The sequence below is a fragment of the Corvus kubaryi genome, unplaced genomic scaffold, assembly GCF_017639235.1.
Source record: "Corvus kubaryi isolate FWS band 111438036 unplaced genomic scaffold, C.kubaryi_AGA036_p1.0 65409, whole genome shotgun sequence".
In the NCBI taxonomy this organism is placed as follows: domain Eukaryota; kingdom Metazoa; phylum Chordata; class Aves; order Passeriformes; family Corvidae; genus Corvus; species Corvus kubaryi.
Genome location: NW_024581983.1, coordinates 1 through 13,608, shown reverse-complemented (window position 1 = coordinate 13,608; position 13,608 = coordinate 1). Strand labels below are relative to the sequence as shown.

General features: G+C 51.1%; 1 long non-coding RNA gene across 1 annotated transcript; it reads right to left on the bottom strand.

The window, feature by feature from the left end:
• Positions 1-5,678: 5,678 nt before the first annotated feature.
• LOC121673422 lies at positions 5,679-11,328 on the bottom strand. The gene is made up of 2 exons (XR_006019211.1): positions 11,141-11,328; positions 5,679-6,312 (listed from the first exon to the last, which is right to left on the bottom strand). It is a non-coding gene; the product is annotated as an uncharacterized LOC121673422 (long non-coding RNA).
• Positions 11,329-13,608: the final 2,280 nt, after the last annotated feature.

Below are 13,608 nucleotides of genomic sequence, written 5' to 3'. Positions count from 1 at the left end.
CAGGGCGATCCTTTCTCACGTTCCACGGGGGAGCTTCAGGCACACTCCTCATACTTGGTCGTGATTGTACAAAATGAAATCTGATATTTCTTCCTAACCAAGATACTGGGGGGGTTAAAATCGGACTGTGCTGCTTCTGAGCACCTGGTTATGACTGGACCCCTTGCGTCTTTCTCCAGGAATGTATTTTCCATGGGTCTGGGGGCAGGGAATGCCAGACTGCAGGAGCCCTGATCCTGGGACACTGATCCCACCCCCAGGCAGGCACCAAAGCCAGCAGGGGCAAGGGTATTTGCTTTAATGCTGCTCTTCGAGTATTTAAGGAATCTTTTAGGCAGCTTTGCAATTTTAAAAGGTTTTCAGTGATGCAAACACCTTCCCCTCTTGCCTGAACTCTCTGCTTGGGCTGCAGCGTGCTCAGAGTCATCTTAGCCTGACCTGATTCGAAATGGAAGAGGTTTTAAATCCCAAAATACACAGAGAAAAGCCCCAGTTGTGGCTTAATGATGCACAGTCCCAGGTGGATCCCTGTCCCCAGGCTCAGCCTCCTCTCCCCAAGCCCCGCTGCTGTGGGAATAGGGTGGCCTGGCTGTTTGGATGCTGCTGCTTGGATGATGCAAACCAGTGCTGCCACACATCCCTGTCCTCCCCAGAGACCAATTTGTCTGGCCCCAGCCTCAAAGCACTGCTTCATCCAGACAGGGAAGGCATTAACTGGGAGCGTGAGGCACCTGGAGCACCTGGGGCTGCAGGGAGGGCAGGGACAGCAATGCCACTGCGAGGTTACCCGGCAGCTGCAGCTCGGCCTTGCTTCCACTCTCACTCCTGAATTGCTAGAAGGCAAAAAAAAAAAAACCAACAAAAAGCCCCAAACCCAACCTGGAAAAGCCATGTTTGTGTCCTGCCATTTATCATAACCCTCCTGGCAGATAAGTTATATAAAAAGTGAGTCTTCCAAGAGAGTTCCTGGGAAAGGAGAGGGGTGAACACGACCAGCAGCATCAGTGGGGAGCAGGAATAATGCAGATTATCTGTGGGACTTAAACCTGCCCCTTTCCCAGAGCCTTTCATCCTATGCCTGCAGCTCAAGTGCCATCAGCTCCAGGGCTTGGTCCAGCCAAAGATCCCTCCTAGAACGGAGTTTGTGTTTACAACAGGGAGATGAAAAGCCAGGGGTAGTTTTCATCTCTGCTCTGCCCCTCAGTAGCATCGTTAATTGGGGCTCCAGCCCTAAATAATCCCCCTAATCTGTCAGATCACAGATTACCAACATGAAAGCAGAGCCTGAAGCTCCCCAGAAGCAAATCAATGCCTAGGCTGGAAGACCCCACAATTAAAGGCAGGGAAAGCTGAGGCCCAGAGGGGTCAGGCTGGGACTGACAGCACTGTCAGGAAGGTCCTGACTGCCCAGACTGCAAGTGGGCAGCTCCTGCAATGTTTTGGGGTTTTTCCCTTGCGGCAGAAGGCAGGATTTTGGATTTTTTATCTCCCGGCAGCAGAGTCACGGGGCCACAAGTTCAGGGCAGGAAAGGCTTCCCAAAGCTTTCTGGCTTCTTTTCTGCCCACATCCCTCTCTGTGTGTTCAAGCACTCTGTTGTAGGTGATTATCACTTGTTTGCTGATTAACAAGTTTGCTGAAGTTAACTGGGTGCCAGAAAAACTGGTGGTGGTGTCCTAGGAATGGAGGTGACACCAGGTGGAAATTCCTGTTCTCCTCACACCCACAACTACTAAAAAAAATTATAAATCCCTCTGTCTTCATCCAGTGACTTTCAGTAACCTACAGGACCCCCAAAGGATCAGTTAATGCACTTCATTTTTCCTCAAGGAACAGATCAGATTTGACTTCTTCCCTCAGAAAGAAATGGTTCAAACCCTCCCAGTCTTCTGATTCATGGTACCTTGGAAGATGTTGCATGAAAACAACTTTGCTGTGCTTTCAGCATGTTTCAGGATATCCTGACAGGGGTTTTTAGGCACTTTTAACCTCATGTTCAAGGTGTCTTGTTTGCAATTGCTGTTCCCATCCCCTGCTGCAGTTGAGGGGGGTTAACACTGTGGGATCTCCTCGGATGTGGGAGCTGCTCCTGGACACAGCAGTCTGACTCTCCTCTGGGACCTGCGGGTGGTTTGGAGTGTTCCTGCTGCAGGAATTACATCCCAAGCCACTCCTGGTTCCCTTTTCCCTCAGATTTCTCTCAGATTGTCGGAATCTTGTCTGCCTTTAAGCCTGAAATGATTGCAGGCTTCACCCTTCTCACCTTCTATATCCTCCTCCTCTTCCTTTCATTTCTTTGGTAAGAACTGGGACCATGAGAGCCGTGAATCCCACGTTCCCCTCCTTGTTCCCTGCCTCTCTCCTGTTCCAGAGGTGCTGCCTGTCCCTGGCTGGACTGGATGCAGTCAGCCCCTGTCACTGTGGCTGGGAGTTATTAAACATTTCACCTCCCTGAAAGCCCTGACAAGAACCTCATTTCAAAGGCCTTTCACACACTCTTTAGCCCAGATAAGGCTTGAAAGGTGAAGAGGCAACAAAAAGCAGCTAATCCACTTAACTGCCAGGGGAAACTTCACCAGCCAAAAGAGCAAGTGGGTTTTTGGGATGACTTCTCCCCAGTCAGATCCTGGGGATTTCCAGCAGCTGCACAATCCTCCCTGCTCGTGTTTTCTGGTAATGAATACTAACGATCCTTCACTTCGATTTTAATTGCCTGCCTATCAAGCTTTGTTAATTTTCCCCATTTTCCTTAATCTTTCATCATGTCACTTTTTTTCCCCGTGTTTCTTCTGTGTTGACAAGGCATTTAAACATTTCGCCAAGCAGAAAAAGAAATAAGGGAAGAAAAGAAAGAAAGGAAGAATGAGAGAAAAAGAGAACATCCCCTTTGCATCTGGAATGCTTCTTTGGTGGTGGTATCTAATTAAAACGAATAGTTTAATTAGTGAATATTGAGATCCCCATCCTTCCAAACCAGGAAGACTGAGGGCTGCTTCAAAGTCAGGCTGCTCATAATCCAACCAATCCTTGCAGCTCAGACAGGTTTCCTTCCAGGGGGAATCTGTAACAGCATCTTAGGAGGAATTGCACCACAGGTTTGATTGGAGTTTTGCTCAATGAGGAAGGATTTGACCAGAATTGTTGCTGTGGTCCAACTTCTCCTGATGTTTGCTGTTTTTACCCAAGAACCAGCCTGGAAAGAGCTGCTCTCCCTGTGGATTTGCCATTCCAACAGGCACATGCTGAAGCGTGGCCGGCTCAATTTAGTTTCAACTCAATATAAAATGAGTCAGTGCAGAAAAATCCCTCTGAGCTGAGCATACCTGGCTGTTTGCACATGGTGCTGGCCCCAGCTCTCCCATCCCTGGCCTCAGGAGCAGCAAAGTCCATCTGAGAGGCCTCCAGGAGGATTTCCCTGGCCCCAGCCCCTGTCTGGGTGTCACTGGCTCCAAGTCTCCTGTGCCCCGAGCGCTGGCTGTGCTGAGCAGCTCCATCAAGGAGATGCTCCCTGCTGCCTCTCCACTCACCCAAATGTGCTCAGACACCGAAAATCTGCTCTGCCTTTGCAGGGAGCTGCCGATGTGAGCTGATGTGAGCTGGGCCTCAGCAAGAGAGAGCAGGCAGGGACGCAGGCCAGGAGAAGAGTAAACAGCGCTTTTTGTTTTAGGGAGTAAAAATAACTCCACCTGCAAATTGTCCAATTACAGAAATCCCACTCCAAAATCTTAAAATTGAGATCCCATCGTTCCAAATGCATTTATCCCTTCTTAAAACTCCTCCACTGCAGTCTCAATTACTGAGCCATTTTCAGTGCTTTGACAGGTTTGTTACTGGCAAAACCTGATGTGAAGTTTTGGGTGTCTCATCCACCTGATGGAGCTTTCCAGGGCGTCCTTACCTTGCTTTTTCCTCCAAAAAATAACATGATTTAAACATTCTTGAAAGCAAATGAAGTAGATTTTCGTTTGAGGGGAAGGTGGGGTGGTGGTCTCAGACCAAGACCCTCTGAAGCCAGCCCACCCCGTGACCTCTGCCCAAGGAAAGGGACAAGAATCCTCATTTTGGAGGGATGCGAGATAACAGATGCTGCATGAGGCGTCTGCTCAGAGCTGTGGAAGTCAGACACTGTTTTTAAACAGGACACTAAATACCTCAAAATGTGGGATTGTCTCAGCTCCCTTGCCAAATTTGCCATATTCTGGAGACTCTGTGAGGAGTTCCACGGCTCATTTGCATATAGTGTGAAAGCAACATTTCCATCCACAGCTTAGACTTTGGGACTCCTTCCCTGTGCCCTTCCAGGAGGAATGTAACAGAGTTTTCTGGGACTCTCTGCATTGCTGGCCAAGAGACCTGGATCTGGAGCCACACAGACATTGAGGGTTGCTTTGGAGACAGACATTGAGCAGCAGCAACCAGCAAAAATTAAAGTTACAAATCCTGGCTGCAGCTGCCAGAAAGTCCTTGCAGGGGAAGGATCGAGCAAGGGAAGGAGAATGTAGGAATCACTGGGGAAAGGGGTGAGCTCTCTCTTCTCCCATTCCCTGCCCTGGAGATTGATTCAGGAATCACTGAGGAAGGAATTGTGTCCCACAGAGACTCCTGTGCTGCCTCAGTGTTTGCGCAGCACCGCCACTGCTGTTGTGCCAACCCCCTCAGATCCTGCTGCGTGCTCCTTCCACACACAAAGCCCATGGGCAGCTTGGCAATTCCCAGTTTCTGGGAATGAACGCCAGGAGAAGGGAGGCTGGCTGGGGCAGTGGGGCAGCAGGGCTGGCAGCAGCTGGCAGAGAGGGGACAGCACCGTCAGGGGCTGGGGGTGCTGCTGAGGGCTCTCCATGCAGGAGTTTGGGGGACTTTGCACAGCCCCTTCCCACCCTGGCAGCACAGAGCGCAGGAGGAGCTCTGCAGAAGTGAGAAGTGAGAAGTGGGAGGGTTCCAAATCTCTCCGAGCCGCAGATTTAGAATGAGAACTTTTTAATTTTGTTTTTTTTTTTCTCCCAGGAAAATCCGAGGGAGTGTTTGTGGCCAAATCCCTCCCCTGTGGAGTCTGCTGTGTCCTGACAGAGCCTGGGGGAGCACACGGAGTGATGCTGGCAGGGCTCTGCTCACCGGGAGAGCTCCGTGCTGGGAGTGAAGCGCAGGAGAAACCCCGGCACCATCTCAGGCTCCCCTGGGACAGGAGTTCATGGGGAGCAGCATTGCTTTCACGTCTGCTGGGCCCTGAGAGGCCCCCAGGTAGCAGGGATGTGTCCCCAGCTGCCACTGCTTGTTGTCACCACCGGAGCCTTCCTGAAGCCAGGCAGCTGCTGCTGCCTTGATTAAACGGCTCTGGGCAGCTCCTTAACGAGGAGTTAAAGCAGCAGCAATTACAAGCTCTTAATCCATCCCAACGTGGGAGTGGAGCAGGGTTTGCTCTTAAAAATAGAGCTACAAACTGGGCCACAAAGCAAGGAAAGGAGAATCCTGGGAAGAGCAAGAAGTCAAAGTGTGCGATGAGGATGTGGAGGGAGCAGAGAGGGGAGCAAGGCTCAGCAGGAACAGCTGCCTTGAAGTTTCAGCTGCTGTGGGTCAGCAGAGTGCAGAGAATGAACTGCAATCATCTATCAATCTATATATGACATTTACCAAGCTGTTAACCTGCCAAGATCCGTGATGCTGCTAAAGAAAGGATTCAGTATTCACACGAAAGATGTAGAATTTATTCTTTGTGTCTCTTCCCTCCCCTGTTTTTGGCAGCCCAGTTTCTCTGCTGCCCTCCCACCTTTCTATCATGAACACAAAAAAAACCTGAAGTCACCCATGGATGGGATCCTGGTGTTCCCCAGGGAATAATGTCTGATGGCAGCTGGAAGCTTTCACGAGGCTCTGAAGGCAGGAAGAATTATTCGCTCTGCAGTTCGTCCAACTTCTCCTCAGGACTGAAAAATGCAGGCACAGGTGAATCTGTCAAACTTCAAGCACACCCAATCCTTCAGCAGGGACCCGGTTCTGAGCCGCCAGCGGAGGAGGAACTTCTCCAATTGAAAAAGGGAGGGGGGAGTTTGCTCTGTTTCACGCAGAGCAGTTCCTCGTGTTCACCTGGGGGAAATGTGTGTCCTTCACAAAACTGAGCCAGTGCAATATTCACCTGGCAAAATGTGTTCATTTCTGAGAGAGGGAGGAAATTCAGAGCAGTCAAGGATGGTTTTTGTATTTCAGATATTTAGAAAATATCTAGGAAGTGTTTGCATTGATATTTAAACCCTCTACCCCAGACATTCCCAATCTTCCCTGGGCTGGGATTTGGCTGCATGGAAACCTTAGTTTGGCATCTGTAAAAAAAAAAAAAAAAGTGTTTCATTTTATCTTGTTGGAATTCTGTATTTTAATAGAAGAATGCAATCAAAGAGACATGCAAAGCTGGTTCATAGAAAAACTGAATTGATTGGTCTCTGCTGCAGCCACGTTGAGAAGTAAGAGAAGGTCAATGGTCTTAAATCAGGAGGTCCTGTCAGAGACCTCCATCTAATCCCCTAAAAGGAGGGGTCTTCCTCATTTCTGGCTCAGTGCAGAAACCAACCCCCAAATTTAATTCAAGCAGTGGCTTTTGGTGCAATTGCAGCCCTAGATATCAAATCTCTTGGGTTTTAATGCCTCAGAGGCCAATTCTGCTTCCTCTGCTGAATAGGAGAGTGAAAAACAAAGGACGGGAGAGGCCACATCCTCCCCTAAACTCCCAGCAAATGTCAGGTAACAAAGCACCCGCTTTGCTCCTTCTCAAAAGGCAGGAAATAGGCAATTTTACTGCTGGCCCCTACCTGGGTAGGAACCTGCAGGATGGAGCTTCAAACCAGTGAAGGTGAGAGCTGAAAAGGTAAAAAGTCACCTTCCTGTCCCACAATTATTCTCACAAGAGCTGAATGTCAGCAGAGGTCCTGAGACGATGTGCTGCTCGCTCTGCCAGCCTGCTCCACTTCAGCTCCTCGTGCTCCACATCACAGAAATTACTCAGTGCCACAATTAAATCCCTCCAGTCCCGCTGGGCCCGGGTCACAGCCTCTTCAGGAAAAAGGAAGGGTACTTGGAGCTCTCCTTTAAAAAACTAAATTACATTGGGAAGTAATTGCAAATTATTGTTGCTATTATTATTTATTGCTTCCCGAACTGATAAGGTGTGCATGATCTGAATGCTTTCAGATCCTCCCTGCACTCAGAGATGGGTTCTTGGAGGCCAGGAGTCTCTGTGAGGAAGAATACATTAGAAAACGCTGGGTTTATTGCCAGTCCTTTGGTTTTTTTCCTCCCTGAATGGGTTCTGTGAGCTTTGCATTTATCATGAGGGGGGAGAGGCAATTAAAATACAGCCATGGAGAGGTGGGTACTGATGCTATAAAACACAGCTAAGGAGAAGACAAGATGGATCTCCCTGCTGCTTCCTCAGGCAGGAGGGGAAGAGGGATGCTCTGTACTCCTTGGCAGAAAATGGGATATCACTGCCAGCCAGGAGATGGGTGTCTGGGTGCAGAGCAAGGATTTGGGCCCAGAAAAAGCATTTCCAGTGGAAGGCTCCTCTCTGTCGCTCAGAACTGCCCCAGACTGTCCTGGGGTTGAATTCCTTGTGCCCATCTCAGCTTGCAGAAGGCAGCCTGGGCTATTTTCCACGGAAACTCTCTGCCAGACACAGGAAAACAAACCTTTATCAAATCAGCATCTCTGTGTGGAGATGAAAAACAGCCCAAGCCCAAAAGGTGTGGGGGGAGTCATTTGTCAAATATTTGAACCGTTTAAGGTGTGGAGGATTAAGTGGGTCACCACCACAAGGCTGAGCACTCCCACCTCTCCATCTTCTCCATGGATCTTCCTGCTGCTTTCTCAGGTGTTTGCTGCAAGGCTTGGCACTGCTGAGCCTCTCCCAGCTCAACAATGCCCAGTATGGCACCTACAGCTTTGGGAATGTTGTCCAGAGTTGCTCTCTGAGGGGGCACAGGTGGGATACACCCATTCCTCTGCGTCCTACACAGCTCTGCTGGTTATTTATGTGTTCGTTTCTTTCTTGCAAACAGAGAACTGCATTCCTTTGGTTCTTCAGAGCAGCAGTGGTTTCTCCCCAGCAGCATTTTCCTCACTCTCAGCCACCTTCCACTCCCCCGTGGCTGCTGCAGCTCGGGTGGCAGCCCTCCCATCCCACCAGGAGTGTGTGTAAACAGCTCTGCTCCCTTTGCAGCTGCATCCCCACATCAGTACCTGTGCTTTCCCCCCAAGCCCTGCCAGTTTTCCTGCTCCAAAATACAGGAGCTTTTCATCCCCCCACTGCTGCTTGTCAGGGTTCGTGTTTTGTGCTGCTGTCGCCGTGGCCGCAGCGCTCCCCGGGGCTGGCTCTGATCCCCATCCCTGACAGACGCTCCCTGAGACACAGAGACACTTCAGCATGAGCTGCCACTGCCCTGAGAGCCCCTGAGAACACCTGCAGCTCCACTGGAAGCGTGCTGCACCGCAGGTGTGTTTTCCCAGCACGCCAGGAAAGCAGCTCAGATGTGGCAGGGAAGAGGAGCTTCAGAGCTCGGAGATTGTTGTGGCAAAAACACTTTGCTGGTGCTCCCAAAAGCTTTTTAAAGGCATTCTGTGAGGACATCAGGGTGTTCTGAGAGCTTCTGCTGCTTCTTTGGTACCTCTGGGGTGGGCAATGAGCAGGTGACAGCACAAAAGCAGAGCTGGCAGCGGTGACGCTGCCCCCGATGCTCCGGGAGCCTGGGTGGCGATGCTTTGGGCCAGCACTCCCATTCCAGCTCTGCCAGCTGCCTCTGGAAAAGCATCCAGCTCCTCTGAGCCTCTGTCCTGTTTCTGCCCAGAGCCCGGGACAGGGGCTGTCCCCGTGTCCCAGTAACAGGCCCTGCCTCCCCCCGGCTGCCAGGGGGCTGTGACGTGGGAAAGAGCGCTGAGCCTGCCTTTCTGCCTGCCTGGGAACGCGGGCAGGGCCAGCATCCCACTTGACACCCGGAGAGAAAAGGCACAGAAAGGAGATGGGATTTGCTCCAGGTCACACAGCGGAGCAGTGGCCAGGAACAGGAGCCAGCTCCCACTTCCCTTCCCAGAGCCCTGTCCCCACTGTCCCCCCTGCTCTCTGCAGATCCCTCCAGTGTGGGCTTTAATCACCAGACCATGTTTGTTTTCATGGCCGTGCATTCCTCACCCACACGATATCGGATCCTCTTTGCCCTGCTGGGCCAGGTGGGTGGACAGCAAGGAGAAAATTGTCTCTTTTCCCCAAGCCTTTTCCAAGCTTCCTGCTTGACTCCAGCACTGAGAATTTTGTGACCCCTTGTCCCACTCACCGTCCCTTGTCCTGGGGCAAAGGAGGCCTGCAGAGCATTTAAACCTGAGCTGGCAGACAGGACGTGCAGGGCACTGTCTGAAGGAGACAGAGTGAAAAGGGGCTGAAATGTGCAGAGTGCTGACGGGAGGGAGGGAGGGAGGAAAACAAGCCCTGTTCCCAGCAGGAGGATGCATCACTGTGTCACTGTAATTCAGCCTGATGGGTGCTGGAAAGGCCCTGCACTCCTTTAGCCCACGTTTGAACTCTGGGGAGAAAGGAGCTGACAGGCTCCCTGCACCTCTTGCTGGGTTCTGAGCAGGATTTTTTATTTGGAAGGGCAGCACCTTGTGCAAAAAAGGCTTCCTGCACCCCCAGCAGCAGGGCCAGGAGGGGATTTGGGCTGATTTAGACACATGCAGGGCCAGAAGGCACCAGAGAACAGAGTGCCAGGAACCACAGGCTGCAGCCAAAGCAAGGAAATTATGTTTGGAAGCAGAAGGCACCAAGGAATGCAGAGAGGTAACAGAGCAGGGCGATATCAGTGACTGACGGAGCCTCTGCTGCTGCCACTGGTGACACTGATGCACATGACACGGAGCAGAGTGTCCTGTGTCCCACTGGGATCGGGCCTGGAAGCGAGACCAGGCAATGCTTGGCTGTCATTTTAAAGCATTTTGAGATTTGGCCCTTAAACGCTCAATTGTGGGAGTCAATACTCTTCAATTCAGTAATTAGATGGTTTTAACAATGTGAGATATTAGGGGGAAATCTTCCCCTGTGAGGGTGGGGAGGCCCTGGAATGGATTTCCCAGAGAAGCTGTGGCTGTCCCTGGATCCCTGGCAGTGTCCAAGGCCAGGTTGGATGGGGTTTGGAGCAGCCTGGGACAGTGGAAGGTGTCCCTGTGCATGGCAGGAGGTGGAACCGGATGGGCTTTAAGGTCCTTTCCAATCCAGCCCATCCCATGATTCCATGATAATGGATCCTGTCTCGTTTCCTGTCAATATTTTCATCTCTCCTCCGTTTATTGTGCAACTCTGTGTGCTGGGTTACCCCGACAGCCACCACCAGCCCCTGCAGGACTGCCAGGCCACAAGCAGGGAAGAAATCCAGCCCCAGCCACCCTTCCACTCCAGTTCAGTGGTCAGGGACTGTGGGAAGGAGGAATTCTGCTCCCAGGGAGTCACGGATCAGCGGGAGAGCTGTGCCGTGACCACCTCTGCAAGGGCAGCTCTGCCCATGGAAATCAGGAATTTCATGATCCAGAGAGCAGTGGGAAGTGGTGCTGTCTGTTAGCCAGAAACCAGAGGCACAAAATGGTTTTATTTCATCCCTGGAGGGGAACCTTGGCTCACTGTTCCATGTGCACACAGGTTTATCTCCACATGGGGGAAGTTTAACTTCACCTCCCTGCCGCATCTGTGTCAGATCCTTGTGCTCTGCACAATCCAACAGCTCGGGGAGCCTGCAGGGAAACCTCTCATCCACAGCACTCCCTGAGGAGAAAGATCTCAGGAAAGGGGCAGGCAATGTGCTCAGTAGGGCTGAGGACACTGTTCCAATAGGTGCTGGAGTCAGCAGCCTGCCCAGGGCACTGTGGGGTCCCCATCCCTGGAGGGGCTTAAAAGGATGCGGATGTGGCTCCTGGGGACATTGGCAGTGCTGGGAGAACTCGATGATTCAGGGGGTCTGACCCAATTTAAATGATTGCATGGTTTCAGAGCATCACCAGCACTGCCCACGGCGAAGTCACAGCCAGCAACAGAAATACGGCAAAGCCCTGGAACGGTGAGGAAAGATGCTGCTGGAATTTCCCTGCTTGGCCAAACAAAAGAAACAATGGAATTACCAGAATGTGCTCTTGAATACCCCTAAATTAATGAATTACAGGTACAGGAACTACGGGATCACCCTGGAGAGGGGGAGGATGCCCTGGAAGTGCTGCTGTCTCCAGCCATGGGTGTCCTTCCTGTCACTCCCTGTGAAACAGCCAGCCCACACCGAGCAGATGCCACAGGCTCTGTCACCAGTGCATCCCAACCTGAACAAAGAAAAGCCGGATTTAGCCCAGCTGAGCTGAACTTTAGCTGAGACCAGTGCCACATCACCATGGCAACAGCAAGGCCTGTGCTGGGGAGCACCTCACTGCTCTCCAGCCTTCATCCCTGGTGGGTTAAACCATCACTTTTCCAAGGAATCACAGGATCACTGAGGTTGGAAATGCCCTCTGAGACCATCAAGTCCAAGATGTGCCAAATCCCCACCTTGTCCCCAGCCCAGAGCGCTGAGTGCCACGTCCAGGCCTTCCTCAGACACCTCCAGGGATGGGCACTCCAAACCTCCCTGGAGATTTTCACCAAACCCAAAATTTCCTGTGACAATAAGATGGAATGGAGACATGGGAAAAGATATTTGGAGAGACAGAGGCGTTAAGAGAGTCCTGCATCCCTGTCCCTGAAAGATTTGGACTTGTGAAAACCTCGTGGTGTAAGCTGGGCTTTGCTTTGGAGGGGCTGAGCGAGGATGGAGCCGCTGTCACCACACCCCAGTGGTGATATGGTGGCAGGAGGAGCAGGAATTGGAGCCAGCAGGCTTTGAAGCTCCCTCAGAAGTGTGTGGATTTCCCAGGGATGGGCTCCTGCAGGTGTTCCCTTTGTCCCATCAGCTGCCACGCTTTGGAACCAAATCAAAGCCGGGACGTTTTTACAGAGCTCACTTTTATATCCTCTCACTGCCTGATCACAACATGTTCAACTGGGAATTTAGGCCAAAATTGCCTTTTAACAATGCTCCATGTTTTCCTGAGAAAACCTCCAATCCTGGTGCTATCAAACCCAGCAAATTGGATTTGTCTCCTGGATGCAAATGCCAGCAACCCGTCACAGTTAATTGTAAGTTTTCCTTGCAGGCTGTAAGCGATGGGATCTCGCTACAAAAGACATTTCTGATGTAGGGTGCTCTGTAAATATTTATGTTCTTTCAGTGGAGGAATGCCTCGCAATCAGACAAACCACACAAAGGCAAATGAACTCATCAAAAGAAACCACAACTGAAACGCAAACATAAAAACAGAGGGGGAAGAAAGCCTCTCTTCTGCGAGAACTCCGAGCCCAGGTGGTGCTGGGGGTTTTCCTCAAGAGAAGATCTTTTTTTTTCTACTCTGCAGGTGCTTCCAGATGATGAGCAGGATGGGAAATCTGGCCCAGTCCAGGTTAAAGCTCAGGATTTAGTGGAATTTCAGTGTTTTGTCAGACACAAAGGCTGTAATTACTGACTAGGACATAATCACCACTCACACCCGAACCCTCCAACTTTCATCTGTGTCTTTGGTAAACGTCACACCTGCTCTGAGCCGAATATTCTGCCTCCTAATCATAGTTTACACCCTTTCCTCCTGAACATTTGGTAGCAGCAGGAAGGGAAAATCTGTGTTTTGTCAGTTAAAGGTTTCTTTATTTCAGCCTTGTTTTTTAACACTATCAGCTAATCCCCAGCACCAAAACAACGTTGGAACTTTGTCAGGAGTTTGCTGCTGATATCCAGAGGTATAATTGCATTTATTTATCTCCCACCTCCAAATTTTAATGGATTTTTTTCCCTCACAGATAACAACAAGGACACAATGGGCCATAGATAGGCTGTAAATGTAAAGTCCCAGTTTTCTTCTTTCTTTTGAGCTCCTCTTGGGACAAATACCAGCAGCACAGTAGGACCAGGATTGCAGGAATGTCCCAGGAAAGCTGATGGGTGAGCCCAAATCCTGTGTCCCTGCAGGAAACTGGATTCCACCTTGATGGTGCCAATCAGAACTGCTCTTCCCTGCCAGGAGACTTTGGAAATAATGAATTTCCAGGGCAAAATACAAACGACCTTCATCAGACCACCCTCTTTCCCTCAATTTAGGACCCCATTATCCCACACGTCTCAGAGTCCATTCCCTGACGGATGAGCCTGTGCTGAGGGGAATTTGAGTTTGTCAGAGCAGAGCTGCGGTACAATGGATCACTCAGTTCCCGGGGAAACGCCAGGGATGCTGTCGGGAGCTCTGAAAATGGATTTGTGCAGCACAGCTTGGGCAGCGGAGCACGGGGAGGTGGGCAGCTCAGAGGAGCAGCAGGCAGGAGATGGTGCTGTGGCTCTCCAGGAAGCCAAAGCCTGGCACAGCCGATCCTCAGAACTCCAGAAGCCCCCAGGGCTGGCAAACACTGAAACAAAGCTGTGACCCCCGTGCCAGGCTGCTGTGGGGTGGCTCCAGTGACACCTGGCTGGGGCTGCCCCGTCCCGAGCTCCAGCCCTTCCTCCAGGAGCACCTTGGCA